Source organism: Mytilus californianus, unplaced genomic scaffold (genome assembly GCF_021869535.1).
Source record: "Mytilus californianus isolate M0D057914Y unplaced genomic scaffold, xbMytCali1.0.p SCAF_6, whole genome shotgun sequence".
In the NCBI taxonomy this organism is placed as follows: Eukaryota; Metazoa; Mollusca; class Bivalvia; order Mytilida; family Mytilidae; genus Mytilus; species Mytilus californianus.
Genome location: NW_026262712.1, coordinates 59,456,132 through 59,472,134, shown reverse-complemented (window position 1 = coordinate 59,472,134; position 16,003 = coordinate 59,456,132). Strand labels below are relative to the sequence as shown.

The window sequence follows — 16,003 nt, the reverse complement described above, 5'->3', positions numbered from 1 at the left end:
GATAAAATTTTCACATAATGTCCGGCCAAGTTATTCAAAACACTTTTCATTCCCAAAAAAAACAGCTTGTTATTCCAAATAGTTAATATTTTTACTAAAATTTAACTCCTCCTCTGACCATTGTCCACCGGTAGATAAATCTAGGCATTCTGCCCCCATCCAACTAAAGAAGAATTTGTTGTTAAAGTAATAGAAGGAGTTCCTCTTTGTACAGGTGCAGAAATATTACTTATATTTACACACCATTAATCAATGTCCCCTAAAGCTGCAGATGAAAAACGCATAACTGCATTAAAATCACCCTTTATTTAAATTTTAAGCTGAAGCCTTATTTATCGCAATAAGTTTAGTGAATAACCTCCTTAGTAGGCTGCAACACAAACAGAATTTACAAATTCAACCAATTCTGCTACATTTCTGATAGTATACGTATGTCCTGATTGAATTTTTTTCACAGAATTATAACATTTTGCTATTTTATCTTTCGTTAAAGATATTGTCATATCCACAGAGTTTAATAAAAATCATAGAAACACTATTTGTTGTTTAGAAATTAAAACAGATTTATCAGGATGTACAATAAATCCTAAGTCAGAAAATAAATTAGTTTGTACTATTAATATTATCCAGACACTCCTCAAAAGTAGAGCCTTGCAAGTAAGAATCCTCAATATAAGCAACCGAAATAAAACCTTCAGCTCGGAGCTTAGCATAAATAGGTCTAAGTAACTTTGTAAATACTCTTGGAGCAGCTGCATATCCGTTTGGTAAAGCAGTAAACTGATATAAGGTATCTCTCCAGATAAAACGTTAAAATTTTCTTGATTCGGGAGCTACACTAAAAGAGTAATAAGCATCGCGGATGTCAATAGACCCCATAAAACAATCATGAGTCATGAGCTCATGGCAGATTCTAATCTTTCCATTTTAAAATGGTTATATTCAATATATTCATTTAAATTACTTAAATTTAAAATCATTCGTTTACCACCATCTTTTTTCGGACGTAAAAACACAGTTGAAATAAATTCTCCATAAGAGTGATAGGTTTTTTCCAGAACTGCTTTTTCTAAAAGCTTTGAAATTTCGATGTCTAATCAGCAGAATCACTAATGTTAAGTCTAGTTTGCTTATAACTTTGTTGCAAAGGTAGCATTGTGAGTTCTAAATTATAATTTCTAACAGTATTATCACGAGTCAAAAGTTCCCAATTTTTTAGAAAATGTTTAGTTCTCCCAGCAATTGGCTTATTAGTCCTATCACTAACCTGGACTACTTTTTCCTCCTGGGACTGTTTCACCTGACCCCGAAGACGTCTGCCTCCTCTCCTGGAAGTGCCTCCACGACCACGGCTAAAACCTCTTAATCCTCCAAAACCACCAAAACCTCGTGTGGAAAATTGTGGCTTTTGTGCTACCATAACAGCCATCTTTTTCCTTCTGTAAGGCTTTTAATTTAATTACTACATCATCACCAAACAACTGGTCAGTTAATTTAGTTTTTGGTGTACAAAGTGACTGATAATCATCTTTCAAGTACTGTTTAAGGTTTGTTCGCCGATATTGAGAAAGACTGTAACTGCTAGAAGCTAGCAAAACTATAGAGTCTAACATGGTTTGTGATAATTCTTTCTTGTCTGGTACCTCTGTACCACTTACTAGTTTGTTATCTAAAATCACCAAAGGTGTTAAGCTCTTCAATAACACTCCAGGGGCCTCGGTGACCGAGTGGTCTAAGTAGTTACTACTGTAATCACTAGCCAGTCAACACTGAGGTTGTGAGTTCGAACCCTGCTCTTGCGGGTGCACTCGACTCCAATCTTAATTGATTAGGATTGTCAGTTTTCCTTTCGAAGATCGGTGGTTTTCTCCGGGCACTCCGGCTTCCTCCGCGAATAAAAACTGGCCGCCACGAAATAGTCTAAATGCGGTGTTTAAAAGTGGCGTTAAAACACCAAAAATCAATCAAATCAATAACACTCGTTGAATTGTATGTAGTTTCACGTCATTAAAAAGTCCAAAACTACCAATACACTGTCTGTTCATAAATAGCATCGTTACCTGAAGGAAAATTCAACTGACAGTTCTCTGGTCTGAAGTACTTGTCGAAAAGTTCATTTCTTTTAGTAAGATTCATTTGAGTTGTAAGTAACGAGTTAACAAACATACCAAGGTTGTCGGAAACATTTAAACCAACTAAAGGCGTTTGCTGGGCGCTGCCATCTTTTTTTACATTCGGTACGTCATCAGTACTGCATTGTGGGATCGCGCAATTGTTACTGTCAGACCCACGTGATGCCTCAACTGTACTTCCACGCGCAGTCTCGGATCGAGTAATAGATGAATCAATCTGATCAATACGCGGTGTCTTAAAGCTAAAACCGGACTGACCTGTCTATCTGCGTAGTGTTTAAGTGCATCCGCCGATGTAACGTTAGACTCGAACTCTTCTTCATAATCGCACTCCTCCTCGTAATAACTCAAACCTTCGCTCAAACTTTGCAGACTAGCAGTTATTAAACTCAACTGATTGTCATGTTTTTCCATGAAAGCATCAAATGTATCTGCTGATACATACTCCGTACGTTTATCAAGCGTTTTGTCAATACTACTGATAAGTTTTTGACCTAGTCCTTCTTGGCTAGAAATATCATCCACACGATCTGCGTCGTGGTTGTGGATGCGAATGTTAACACACTTAAAAGCATCGTCTCGCTGACGAGAAGTTGATGCCAGTGGTTCTAGTGTAACAATTTCCTGCTGACAGGAATCAACATTGTTACTGTCTTCTTCATCGATGTAGCCCACAAACATGGCCGCATTGTCCGCGTCTCCTGATCTAGACGCCATCACAAAAATCGTAATAACACAAAAACGAAGTCGAAAAACGGTAATATAAAAACGAATAAAGTATTCCACAACAGACAGTTATCAAAAATAATCCAAAAATAACGTAAGATGAATATATATATTCCAGATAAAAAAGGATTTAAACTAACACGTAATATTTTGTTGCTGAAGAAATTCAGGGTCAAAGGTCATACTGATGATTTCGGGGGATTGTTATAATATCACGTGGTCCCAATGTTACCTTGCATTGTAAGAAAATTATAATGTGGGCAATAATATCAGAAAAACATACGGTATATATTTCAAATGTAACAACAAGAGAAGACAAAATACCGGTCAATACAGAACTGTAAGTGGAATGACAAAAAAAAAAAAAAAATCATCAGCCATTCATATTATCAAATTACAACCAAGCGATAAATTTAATAGAGGCTTTAATTTTTCTTACCAACCACGGACATTAACAACAGACACACGAATAAACAACGAAAACGTTTTTCTTCTTTTCAGTTCTCTACAATAATATGAATAAATATACACATCTTCAATAATAATTTGTCCCTGATTCGTTATTTGAAATCTATGTAATATTTTTTTCAAAATCATGATGAAAATTGTAAACGACTGTCAATAGTAATTTTAAGACCTTCGTATGAGTACAATTAAATACTTCTTTGTCCCTACTCCGAAAGGGCAAAGCTACTATGTGTTCTCGTCTGCGTTTACTATACTTCTAAATTTCTTTTTTTTCTATTTGGTAGAATTTCAATTAGCATTAGTCTTAGAATGTCCATAAATATCGATCTACAAATTGTTTGTATTATATCATTTAACTGAATTCCTTGAAAGCAAATCACTCAAAGAAAACGAGCTGATTGTTTAAGTTGGTTTCAGTGCTTCTTTTACATTTTGTCTAAAAAACAATACTGTACATTGATAAAAAAAGTCAAATCAAATGTTAATAATATAAGGTTGACGGGTATCAAATGAAAGGTATTTTAAATAGGAAAATTATGTTCTTAATATTTCATAAGCATATTATATCATGTTGACTTTCGATACTAGTGCAAGCGGATAAGGCTAAAACAATTTATCCAACAAGAACTTGTAGCAAAATACAATCACTAAATAAATTTCTACTACGGCAACAATTACAATCACTGCAACATCGTTACGCAAATTTGACTTTTACTTCAGTAAACTTCAAGTATGCATGTCCTAAGTCAGGAGCCTGTTGTTCAGTGGTTGTCGTTTGTTGGTGTGGTTTATAAGTGTTTCTCGTTTCTCATTTTTGTATAGAGATTAGACCGTTGGTTTTCCTGTTTGAATTGTTTTACACTAGTCGTTTTGGGACCATTGATAGTTTGCTGTTTGGTGTGAGCCAATACTCCGTGTTGAAGGCCGTACTTTGACCTATAATTTTTTTTGTTACTTTTGACACATTGTGACCTTGATGAAGAGGTGTTTCATTAGCACTTATACCACATCTTCTTATTTATAGTCAAGTGTTCTTTTCAGAACCTTCATTATTTTTTAAGGTTTTCCAGCTTTTATACACGACTATGACATAAGGAAATCATATAACGGCAAAAGAAATTTATAGAGGTATCCTGCTTTGAGGCTATGTGATTAATGTCCCTACACACGTTTAATGCATTTTAATGTTCAGAATATGCACTTTTTTTATCTATATATCCTTGTATCTTTACACGATTAAGTCTAACATATCTAAACAATTAACTAATGTTTTGTAACATTGTCTAGATACAATTTAAAAATACATACATAATGAGGTGGTCAAGGCTAAAACCATATTTTCAACTGTATTTTGTTACTATTTATCACCGAGATGCTTGACAAGGGTATGCACATAAAGTGATACAAAATACATCGGTATAGACACAAAGGTGATAAAAAAATACCCTTTTCTTTTAATTTAAAACGACAAGCTAAGTATACGATCGGCAAAAATTAAATTATTCATTTATATTTGACAATTTCCATTTGTGCATCCGCCTGCTAAGGTTTTGTATTAATTACTGTTTAGTTTGGATGTTTATTTTCACCATGATGACGACATTGCGGCTTGTGTTTTTATTTTAATTACATTATATGCATCACGTGTAACCACAGAACAGCTGATCATTACTTATTGAGATGTACTGAGTTAAAAATAAGTGGCGTCACTTTGGGTCTGTTGAGGATAAATCACCATAAAGTATTGTGGTGAGTCCATTTATATTGAATAATTTAGCTCGTTGATTTTTACATATCGAAGATAAATATTAAGGTTCTGTTAAGAGATTCTATAATATTTTATTTAAGAATTAGTTGTTTACTGGTATGTTTTACCAAATTTTTATTAAGTAGTTTTTACAGTGATTCATTTAGTCATAATTCCTTTTTCTTTTGACTTTGAGCGCTTGTCTCTTGTCACCAAGTGACAATATATTTCTATGAACATAAAAGCGATATGATCAATCAAGGTATGTCATCATCTTACAGATTATTATAGTTGCTGCAATTGAGTCGAAATTTGATTGTCTCGTTAAAAGAGGGTGTGTGCATAAACTACTGATCGGAAAAAACTGTCCAAAGTTACACAACAAAAATGGATTTAAAACTAAAAGTGTATCAACATGATCAAAAACTATTTCTTTTTAAAACATGGTGAATTCAAATTTCACTCAATAAGACTAAGACAGTTTATTTGTGATTTTGTTTATAACTACATAGTTGACTATCAGTTATATGATTTATGCACACTCACAAGCTAAAGTTGGGAAAAGATAAAGATATATTATGAATAGCTGTAAAAACTATTCAACCAAAAACAATTTTCTCAGATGAGATATAATTTCTTTTTTCAAATAATATTGATACGTGTTTTGTTGCTTTACGTCATATTCGATTTTCGTTTATTGTTTTGTACATAATTTAATCTTTTTTACATTTGTTATTTCGGGGGCCTTTTATTGATTACTATGCGGTTTGGGTTTTACTCATTGTTGAAGACCGTACGGTGACCTATAGTTGTTAACTTCTATGTCATTTGGTCTCTGTTGGATAGTTGTGTCATTTGCAATCATACCACATATTCCTATTGTTATAAATATACGAACTAAACTTACTCAATATAAACGTACTCTCAGTTATAGTTTTTAGTGAATTATTTGCGACGAAACCAGGGTACCGATATTTGTCACATTTAACATTTTTAAGTGCTGTACTTATTTGGACCCTGATCTGTCCAATATGTTTATCCTATGATCTGCTGTTGTTAGTCTTTGGACTGATTATGGTTTATTTTGGAATGAAAAAGTAAAATGTCATAATCAATGTTAAAATACACATCAAAACCACAAACTGTATTGAAAATGTTATGCATGGTGAAGCACTTATGAATATCTTCAAATATGTTGAATGACTTTAAAAACGCAACACATATTTGACACGACTGCTACCGAAAAACCGGAGGTGTTCTCAGGTGCTCCGGAATAACAAGCATATCCTGCTCCACACGTGGCATCCGTTATGTTGCTCATGTTAGTACAAACCCGTTTTTTGTTATTTTATGCAATTTGTTTTTGTTTTAATTACAAGAAAAAAAAACAACATGTGTCCTTACTAACTTTATGTCTATACATTTATCGACAGCTTATCAGGTATTAGACTTTTACTAATCGTTTTTATGACCTTAACTTGTTTTATGTCATCGTGTTTATGTTCATAGCTATATAATGTCTCTCACTTACAGGATTACATAGTGCTCGAAGTCAAAACATGGAAACAGGAAAAAAGAAAATAAATGATTTTCTGTAAGAACTATATATACATAATGTGAATGATATAGCAAAAAAAAAAAAAAAAACAAAAACAAATACACTTAAATGATTATATATTTTCGTTAATAAAACATCAATGAGCTAAACTTACTCAATAAAAGCGGCACAACATAACAGTTTATGGTGTATCTTTTAAGGACCACAGTGTAGCGATATCTGATAAATTCATGTGACTCTACTTATTTTTTTGCTCGGTTCATCTGGATAAAAGAGAGGCGTAAGATACCAAAGGGACATTCAAACTCATAAGTCAAAAATGAACTGACAACGCCGTGGCTAAAAAAGAAAAAAAAGACCAACAGACAAACAATAGTACACAAAACACAACATAGAAAAACTAAAGACTGAGCAACACAAAACCCAACAAAAACTGGTGATGATAAGTAATTCTCAGCTGGTCTGTGGTAGCACGCGAGGAATATACTCAAGTTGTACAAACTCAAGCTAAAGGTGTACATCGAGGTTAAGTTGATTGATTGATTATTTAGTGTTCAACGCCACAGTCGGCACTATTGGAGATTTGGTGGCGGTCAGTTTTTATTCGTTGAGGAAGACGGAATGCCCATAGGGAAATATAGACCTTCAGCAGGAAAACTGACAATCATAGTCAACTCAGGTTGGAGTCGAATGCACCTATTATCATTATCGGGAGCACGTATGAAACTGTTCATAAATAAATAAAGGATTATAGTACTAGCCGGTTGTATACTTAAATTAATGCTTTCAATAAAAGGTAAAGATCGTTTTTTATCGGCTCTATGGACATATCGTTATTTTTTCCTTTTCTCCTTATTTGCGTGCCATTGTCCTGAATCTCAGTGATATAAATTGTTACAGAATAATACCAGTTATTAATTGGTTTTGCCTTAGAAAATCTCATTATTTATGTTGTTTTGAATGTATCTTGACATGTTACATAACATTAGTTTATTATTAAAATTTAGATTTGTTAACAAACAAGGATGTACCGAAGGAAACATGCATTTTCAAATAAATGAAATTGTAGCCGCAAAGCAGGATACTTCAGTAAATTTATTTGGTGCTGTACAAGTTCATTGCGTTATAGTCGTGTATAACAGGTGGATCACAGCAGAGTGTTTCATAGACTTTCATACACTGACGGCATGTCGCATGTAAGTACAATTGCAGTCAAATTAAGTGTAGAATTAAAAGCATTCTTTGTATGTTTCAACTTGTAAGAAAAGAAGTGACGTATCATATGTTTAACCAAGACGATGTTCCGTGCTTCATGTATAAGGTGGAATGTCAAATGCATTCATTCTCATGTTCATCGTGTTTATGATAAACGTGAATTAACATAAAATTTCCTAATAATAATTGAAAAAAATTTCATTTTTTTCATTAATTTCAACTTGCTTATATGAACCTTTAGATACTATGTATTACTGACGGCACATGAGCCCAAATAATGACAATTGTCTAAAGATATAAAAGTCTGCTGCAAAATTACATGACACATTTTAGGCACCAACTAATGAAAATACAGAGTTTCCGTATACTAATATCAATGAAATCAATTTGGCAGAAACATTTAAATCCCTAAAACATAAGAAAATTGAATGGAACACTAAAGTTTGATCGGCTTAACAGAATTGCGAGAGTTGCTCTAGAAACCACAACTGATATAGCGATGAGGCACTCATGACATTTACTTGTGGGTTTTAAACTTAGATCACCTGCACAGGAATCGACATTTCACATTATACATCATTCTAACGAAATAAAAGAATACATTTTCCTATCTAAATTTTTTCTAATTATACCGGTTAACCTTATTTGACTTTTTAATTGACATTCCTTTACCAATGTACGGTATTTTTGAATAGCTTTGCATATAAACAATGAAATGAATCGGAATAAAAGAGTCAGCTTGTTTTCTTTGAACTGGTATACAAAATGAGATTTAGTGTGATTTGATAAGGGATATGCTTACCCTTCAGGAGCACCGGAGATCACCATAGCTTTTGGTGGGGTTCGAGTTGCTTTTTAATTTTAAATGTTGAGTTTTGCATACTGATATTTGTCTTTTCGTCGTTTTTTTAAATTTTTTGCCTTGGCATTGTCAGTTTGTTTTCGACTTATGTGTTTGACCTCCTTTTGGTATCTTTCCCCTCTCTTTGAAAACTACCAGACATCTTAAAACCAAAATACATGGACACGATGAGAAGAATTCTAATTGATTTTTTAACGAAAATGGAAAAAAGTTTAATTAAAACGCACGTTTACAAGGGACGAACCACAGCGATTTCGTTTAAAAAACCACAATAAAGACAAAACAGTATTTAAGTGTACGTATACGAATAATTTGCTTTATTCTATTTACAGTCGTTTGCAATTGCTATTTTGATTAACAAAAATGTGCTTCCCTTGGATCAAACTAGTGAACTATGGAGAAAAAGTATACAAAAAATGTGTGTATTTGTTGTAGAAAACAAAAAGAAGAATGCAGGTTTCTGTTTGTTTAGTCGTCTGTCTGTTGTTAGTGTCCGATGGAGGTAAGACACCATAAGATCCTCTGTTAAATAAAACGTTTGAATGTTATTTGTCAATGACTTTTTCTTCCGAAGGAAGATCCCTGTATACAGTAACATAACAAATGATTGCATATGAATGATTAGATAAATTCTTTTATTATTCCACTACAGTTTTTGTTTTGACACTTTGATATTTGTTTTTTGATGTCACCGTTGAACGCTTTAAAAATAAATATCGACTGTTCCTCGGAAATTTAAGCCTACATGTTAACTGTCTAGTTGTTGTTAGTTTCGTCGATTTCAATACAATATTTGTTTTCAATATTGCGATAATGGGTGATACGTGAGAGGGCAAACAAGCTTAACAATTGAACTATATAAACATGCTGTGATCAATATGTTTATTTTTTTTATGTTAAATGTAATCTAAATGTCATTAAGAAGCAGCGCAATTTTTAAGCATAACAGTTTTTGTAGAACTTTTTCTTGTATCTTATTTTACGTACCCTTTGCTAGGCCACTAATAGCGATTGCAAGGGGGGTGGTTAAGATTTAAACAAGACAAGTTTAACATTACTAAATATCCATGTATGTGTTTCTTGTCAGGAGCTTTGTGGTATTATCATATGAGCTGCATCGAATAGAAATCGACCTTATGCAAATGAATATCAATTATCTGATAACTAATTTCGGGTTGAACAAATCTCTATGGAAAGTCTGGAACTTATAAATTGAATTATCATAAGAACCCTACAAGAAAAAAAAACCGAAATTTGTCTTATTTAGTATTTGAATGTTCCAAAATCAATAAAAGTCTTTTAAATGTACATGTTAACGTGCACTTGCATAAGGTCGATATCTATCCGACGCAGCTCATATCTAAATGTTTTTTTTTGTTATACGGAAAATTCAGTGTTGAAGGTAGTTTCCGTTAAATTCATGCACAGCTTTTATAGATAGCTAGAGCTTCACATATTGTAAAAGCATATATCTACTGTTGATGTCTCTAGAGGTCATCACGCTCTTATATCATTGGGAGGATGTACTATTGACGTATAGTCAATATATATTTATACATTTATTTACTCTCGTTTTTCTTTTAATTGAATGGTGGGTTTTGGGTTAAGGGGATGGGAATGAGTGGAGAAATGGAATGGGAAACTGTTCTCATTTACTTACTTTCCAACCAAAATTAGAATAAGAGAAGAAGCACATTACACACAATAATGTTTTTTTTTAGAATAGATAATGGTAGTGAATTAGCTTTTATAATTAAACATTAGCTTGTATCTACGTTATCATAAACTTTTTTCGGCCTTTTTACAAACCTTTGACCTAAATCAATAAAGTAGCTAAACCACAATTCTGATACATAGTGAAAAGTAAATGTTGATATCAAAGAAAAATTCTAGGTTTATGAAATTTTCGTAAATTAGACAAACACCTATATATAACAAACGAACAGAAAAAAGAAATAATATTTTCTTTCTTTTTAAATTAATGTAACAACTGAACAGATGTGTAAGAGTATGTAAATCAGAATCCAGAAAAAAAAAACGTTTTGGACGAACTAAATTTACAAATTGTTATTTCCCTGTTGCAATGTGATATATCCTCCCCATGACAGTGTTTTTTTTTCTCTTAAGAATAACATAACGGAGGAATATCTATTCAGTAACGACTCGTCTTGATGTATGACAATCACTTATATCTTGGTCGATGGCCTGGCGTACGATAGAAGGATTCCAATTTCTGTGAAGATTAATGCATGCACGAATGGTGGAAGCAATGGTCTCAGGAGACTAAGTCAAGCAGCCAAGCAGGCCTTGAAACCGCATGGCAAGGATACCAAATGCGTTTTACACCACTCTCCTTGCACGGGAAAGTCTCTAAAGTAAAAATAAACAATGTGTAAATATACAAAATGTATTGAAATGCAAGACTTTTATCATACGTTATTAATAACTTTGTTGTTTATTTCGCCAAAAAATAGCAATAAAACAATTGATATACCGTTGTTATATTTAATCAACAGAATTCCTTTTCTTATGCATTTCATTAGTACCGGTAGAAACTAAAAACGAAATACCATGATGAACAATTGTTTTGAAAAAAGAAAGAAAAATTGATACCCTCAAAGAGCAAAAGATATACGTAAGGTTTATGATATTTTATAACTGATTTAATTTTGCTAAAGGCAGTTCCTAACTTTGGTATTAAAGACTTACCTGCCATTAAACATGCTAAATATGGGCTCTATGTCGGTAAGGTTACGTCTGGAGTATGGCTTCATCATCCAGGTTCTCAGTTGAATGTATCATCTCAAATCAGGAAATTTTAGGTGTGTTTTTGTCATCGCCGGACAGTGGGTCAGGTGACGGCGCGGCATTCCGCGGTTATTTTCCTCAATCAAAGTCCTTAATTCAGACTGGTTGAACAGCTGGGCGTCGGACGCACTTCCATTAGCAACAACACTGACACATATGAACTTGTAGTCTGCGTCGATGAGGCCCAGTAGTATCATTGAGAACGATCCTTTGTTGTTGTAGTACAGTGTACCACAGTCCTTTGGGCATTTTATCCTCCTGTGAGTGCTATCCAGTGGCCCACATGCATTAGGAAAATTCCCACTTGGCTTGAAAGTCATCACAATCTGTTGCCACTGTATGGGTGTGAAGACGGCTGGCATCACCTCTTCTGAGTACTCGTGTATTACAGCTTCCAAAACTTCCTGAACGAACCAGCAAATTGTGTTTTAGTCACTCATAATGATTACATGAGCTCTTCATAAAAAGCGCAAGTTGCTAGATGGCGAAGGATGACAGCCAATTTCAGTCCAGGCTCTAAGGCTTCTCTGAAATATAAAAAAAGTTGAAAAATTGATAAATGCCATTCCTGCAATGATATCATAGTGTTTCATTCGGATGAAATTATCAATGCATAAACATGTCAACTTACCTAAAATTGGTGTTCTGGTTTTTTTCTATTCTGTGTGAGATTAGGGTTCTTCCTGTTGAGCTCCCGCACCAGTCTCTTATACAGCCTGTACAGTGGTCACCGTGTCAGCCACTGCCTCACCTAGAGTTATATGCGCCGTTGCTGTCTACGCCTTCTTGTCCGTTTTCCACGCTTCTATTCAAGTTCTGTCACAGTTATGAACCTGTCTCTCTGAAGCTCTAAACATCTTCCCCACAAATGCAACTGCTCTATCTCATTGTAGATATTTTAAATGTACGATTTTACTCTGAAATTCTGTTGTCTATTGAATGATAATGACAATGATTAGAGAATATGTCCATGTGACACGGGGGCATACAAATCAGACGTTTTAATACTGAAAATGTACATATCCGACTGATTCCCGACTATTCCTACGACCCCTATGCAATCAGGTCGATCTGGTCAAGTTGAGATCGAGTATAGTTGATTTAGTCTAGCTAGTCGAGTAAAGATTGTGAACTGGTCGGGATCATCGAATAGATATTCAATTAGCGGTTGGGGTGAAGTCGTGAAGAAGTTGTAAAGGAGCCGTAAATAGTCGAGTCGGAGTCGTGTACGGTCGGATAGAAGTCGTAAACAAACCCGATCAAGAATTTGGTAACGCTTGGTCGTGGAAATGTGGTCAATCGGGATCATCGAGTAGATCTGATCGGCTGTGTGAACCTTGCTTTATAAGGCGATCTCAATTCGTGGATTTTGACTTGAAATTGGCTTAGCTGGGCGACTTTAAATAAGGATTTACGAAAGACGTCATAATTTTTTTCAATACCAACTTCCATTTTCCCAGCTCTACCATTATGTCTTCTCAATCGTGAGGTGTCATATAGATACGTTAAGCTAGGTTCACACTGCCGATCAGACCAACTCGATCAATCCCGATCAAGACAGATTAAGCGATCGGGAAACTGGTTTGACTCGATCGACAAGAATGTTCGGGGTGGTCTACTTTGCTCGTCATCGATCTGACTTTCTATCAGAGAACTTTTGACATGTCAAAAAAAATCGAGTAAGGATCGAGAAGCCAGTCACTCGAGAAGAGATAGGGAATTCGTCGTGTAGCGATCGAATTGATCGAGAAAGGATCGTGTAGAGATCGAGTTTGGTCGGAATACAAATATTTTACCGATCAGTACTCGATCATTTCGACCTTTGCTCGACTTATACCCGATCGTTTCTCGATCAACGCCGTCTTGTTTGATCTGTGATCCAGATTAAATCGACCTATTCCCGATCGCTTTCCGATCACTGCGACTACTATTATTTTTTATCCCAGACCAACTCGACCAATACCCAGTTCTCTACTCGACCAAAGTCGACCACTTTTCGATCTCTACGCGGTCATACACGAGTACACATGACTGCTATGAGATTACATAAAGAGGTGTGCAGATCTGATTAAATCTCATCATTAGCTAAACTCACGAAGAGATCTTATCTGTCTACTATTTAGTCCAACATCTAGGATGCCTTGAAAAGGAAAGAAGGTCACCCCTCCAGTTGTATCAATTGAATATGATACTACAACCACACCAACTGCATCCCCGTAAAGGGCTAAGAAGACAAAGACAATTAATAAGGAACCAGCACTTCCTACACCTACTACGCCCGTTATTGATTCTCCTTCCCATCATACCAGGCTCCGAAAGCACGAACTTGAGAAAGAGGTATCTCTTTTATAAATATGATGATTTATTAACGATTTATAATTTTATATGCAGTCTATGTAATATTTTTATGAATGCACATATTTTTTTTTGGAATGTAACGTTTCTATTTTGGCATACATTTAAATGTTGAGTTTTACATATGATATATGAATGTTGCTTTCTCATATTTCAGATTGTTTCTAAGCCCAGGAAGTCCGTATGTCGTACACTCAATAATGAGGAGGAGGAAGATTTGGTTGTATGGCTTAGAGAGAACACATTCCTCTATGATAAATCCTCAGCTGATTTTAAGTTAAAGGAGAAGAAGAACAAATAATGGGCAGCTAAGGAGGAATAGCTGGGTCTTAAAGCTGGTGACCTGTCATCAATATGGTATTCTTATATGAGGACACAGTTCTCAAAGCTGGTGAAGTTATTCAGCAAGTCAGGGTCTGGTGTAGCAGAACACACAGCAAGGCAGCAGTTGCTTATGGATAGCTTTAGTTTCCTGCGTCCTTACCTTGTGCAGCTGCGCAACCAAAGAGTATCCAAAGTAAGTAATACAAAATTTGATATTTAGCAGTTATTTTTGTAATTTACAGATTGCACTGCTTTAAATTAAAAAAAATCTTCTGTAATTTTCTATTTTCAAACATAACTTAGAATGATCCATAGTAATTACAAAACTTCATTTCAAACATAGTTGTCCTTGAATTTTCCATATTGGACTACTTCAAAGTAACCAAGAAAACTGTGTAATTTACTGTATTTGATTTCTTCTCTTATTTGTACAGTTTGCTGATAAGAGGAAGGAACTTACCTCAGAGGACACTGATGATATTGATGCCGCTCTTCTGACTTGTCAGTATCCTCAACCGCAACTGCACCTGGATATAATCCAAAAGCAGCTCGGGATCTCTCTTCACTGACGTCCGAGTTAGAGTCCGTGCGTGGTGCCATCACAGGTGCACAGGATTCACCTGCACAGACTGGACAATTTTTGGTGTACTTGATGCGCCAAATGGGCTAGCAAGTGATGAACCTATTCGTCACACGTTCCACAAGGCTTGTTCTAGACCTTGTGGATAAGAGCCAAGAAGAAAAGCGACGTCTGGCAGCCCAACAAGCAGCTAAGCAGACAGTAGTTCCATTATTTGCTATGCCTACCCTTCCTAAATTAACATCAACAACAAATAGAAGACAGTTTCAACCATCGGCAGCTACTGGTTCAGCAATGCAGCAGCAACAGTCCAGGCAACAACAAATTCAGCAGGATTTTCAGGTAGCCAACAACATAGCTGAAAGCTGCGCCACCAGCACATGTCACTCCACAAGTGTCATACTTAAACCCATCTACAGCCACCTAATGTCCAGCCTATGTTTCTACAACAGTCAGCTGGCAGTTCTTCTGATGCCAACACTTCATCTTTCATCTGCTGTTCTATGGATGTTATCTCCACACCTTACAGTCCCGTTAACCTTAGTCAGGGGTCGTTTGAAGACACACTTGACGTATTACAGTAACTGTCGTCTAAGATCAATAACCGAAACATTTCCAAGTCTCAAAAGAAGGTATGAAATCTGACTGATCTCGATCTCAGTACATTCAGTAACTCGATGTGATCTTTGAATTGTGAACTTTGATTTGTATTTTGCATTGTTTTATAAAGTTTTTGATATTTGATGTTAATTTTTTGTATCATACTATCCTAATTTTAAAAGAAACCAGCGGGTATATGGAAAAATAGTGTTATATCCTTAGTTCGATTTGGCTACTTTTCTGGAAGTTTTGGTGCATTGTTTCAACTTTGAGTTTATCTACATCATGTACATGGTCTTCCAAACGTTTCTGGTGCCCATTTGATTCCGCGAAAACGTATTGTCAATGGGTTTTTTTAAACTGTACAAACGATTTACTGCGCAGAAAATAGTGGCTGTACTTTCTCAATGAGGGTTAAAGGTATAAAAAGAGGAGAAAGATACAAAAGAAACAATCAAATGCATAGGTTGAAAACAAACCGACACAGCCACGATAAGACAAACAGCAATCCACACAACGCAACATAGAAAACTAAAAACTTAGGAACCTGAAACTCAACAAAAAAATAGGGTTATCTCATGTGCTACGGATGGGTGAGCAGATCCTGCATTACACGTAGCATTTGTCG

The 16,003-nt window shown here is 35.1% G+C and overlaps 2 long non-coding RNA genes across 2 annotated transcripts in view; both read left to right on the top strand.

Moving 5' to 3' along the window:
• LOC127706161 (uncharacterized) overlaps positions 1 to 16,003 on the top strand; it is a 139,994-nt gene that overhangs the window by 62,620 nt on the left and 61,371 nt on the right. The window lies entirely within an intron of this gene.
• Positions 14,015 to 15,519, top strand: LOC127706170 (uncharacterized). Its single transcript, XR_007984278.1, has 2 exons — positions 14,015 to 14,388; positions 14,630 to 15,519. It is a non-coding gene; the product is annotated as an uncharacterized LOC127706170 (long non-coding RNA).